The 2128-nt window shown below is 36.6% G+C and overlaps 1 protein-coding gene across 1 annotated transcript in view; it reads left to right on the top strand.

The window, feature by feature from the left end:
* Nucleotides 1-2128, top strand: part of Fife (regulating synaptic membrane exocytosis protein fife) — a 91821-nt gene that overhangs the window by 54368 nt on the left and 35325 nt on the right. The window lies entirely within an intron of this gene.

A 2128-nucleotide genomic window follows, 5' to 3' on the forward strand; every position in this document is an offset into this window, starting at 1 on the left:
GCAATGTATAGCCAATCGAAAACTGATCAATTTTTATTGAAAATATTTTTTTGTCAGATTATCGCAAGTACTTGAAAAATCGTGAAAAGTGTTACGTGGCACACTCTGTATATCGGGCCTGACGATGAGGCTTCACGTTTGACCGTTTCTTCAGGATGTATCGACGGGTTTCCAATTTCTTTCTTGTGACAGCCGATTTCGCTGTTGCGTCTGCAGGTTTAGCATTAGTTGATCTTTATCTTCAGCATTTTACTTACAAAACACAATTCGGTTCCTGTTTCATCAGACCTCGTAATAGAATATGATATTCGTCATTGGATTTGTAATGTTTTTCAGTTGCATGGGTTATAAACTCTTAACTAAAAAATATTCCTTTGATTTATTGCGTGCCGTGCAGTGTCGAGTATGCTCTTCATAGCGCGCAAGTTCCACGTTGCTCGCGCTGCGTCATCCTATGTTCAATGTTGTTATTCCACATACATATGCATACACGTACATATGTATATGTATATTCGCGACCGTCTAGGCTTAACGTATGATGCTAATACTCTATTAACTTGGGCATCGCGCGGAAACCGGAAGTAGTCCTTCACTACGGATTACGGAGCAATCAGGACGCGCTAGGTGCAACGAGGCGAGGCGGTGAAAAATAGGAACGAGCGACGCGAGTCGGGTGTGGGTGTCGTGTAATAAAGTTGTCTTGACATTCGGTGATATCGATCGACACATCGCGCGGCGGTACGCGTCACAGATGCGGGGTTCGTTTAATTTACAATTTCGCACAAAAGACTCGGGCGCATCAGGTAGTGTTGAAATTTTAAAGCTCCCTCAGCGCGGTCTCGCCTGCCGCTGCGATGAATACCAATTTACAAACATAAAGGTCACCCTTTACCGCGAGCTTTTCCAACTTTCCTTGATGTTATTTATTATTCTGCGGTTATGGAGTACCCATCTATATACAGTCAGATTTTTGCGTTAATGAACGTCGAGCCGAGACTCTCGGTTCATTCTTTTATCTCTTTTTTTGGTACCGTTGAGTGGGAATATTAGTGTTAATAATTTTTAATCGATACTGCTTCGTAATATTTTTCCTGTTCACATAGAATAATGGGTAAAATTGTTGAAAATGGGCTTTACCTTCGATTTTGATGATTTTTTTATATGTTATAAGAGGTGAATGAGCTGGGTAAAACGCACTTTGTTTTAGCTTGGGGATGGGCACGGTTCGTAAGTTATGAGTGAAAGAAAGTTACATATGTTAGTAACAAGTCTGTTGTACAATATAGATCTTATTTTGGAGACGGATATGAAACGTTCCCGTTTCTCGCTTGTAATCCTTGGGTTTGTCTTCTATCGCGAAGTGCCCTCTGGGTACACGTACCATATTTAAGTTTTTTTAGTTCGTTTTAATTAATTCTCAAGACTTCTGTACGATCACGTAGATTTCAAGTAAAATGCGTTTGTATGAACTTTTGTCAATCGCTAATGATAAAATAAGTTATTAGACTTTTCAATACATAAAAAAGTAATATTTGTGACCATATTGACTGTCCTATATGAGGTGAGGTAATAGTCTAATCTATTTCGATTCTCGAGGAATTATCTTGAAAACAATTAAAAGCTTATGTAGAAGATCATCTCTCTTTAATTATCTGTCGTTATGTAAATAATGAGTTTTAATAAAAACTGGCGATTTAAATTTAACGGCGACACGAATACGAATTGTAGTATATTTGCGAAAATAGGATAACACTGGGCCTTTGTGTGTTCCCTCTAACAGTGGAAACCTATTGTGTCTAACTTTGGGTATAACGTTTTGTACGCCCTAATGCACTAGTTACATATTCATAAACCATCTCACTCACGTGTGACTATTTTACGTCTAAGTCTGGTACACATAAGTGAAGAATATTTCATAGTGTAAAATCGATAGCACGTTCCAGAAATTACTAACAATATACATAGGAATAAATCTAGTCTATTATAACAAATTAGGTATTTGAAAAATGAAATTATATTATTTATTAGACTCATTTCTTTAATAAAACAGATTTATTCTTATATTTTATTGTTCATTACAATTTTTATATTCTTTATATTTATTTAGTTATACTCAACATAGATTTTC

This window comes from Ceratina calcarata, unplaced genomic scaffold, assembly GCF_001652005.2.
Source record: "Ceratina calcarata isolate Rehan_Ccalc_2016 unplaced genomic scaffold, ASM165200v1 scaffold232.2, whole genome shotgun sequence".
NCBI classification, from domain to species: domain Eukaryota; kingdom Metazoa; phylum Arthropoda; class Insecta; order Hymenoptera; family Apidae; genus Ceratina; species Ceratina calcarata.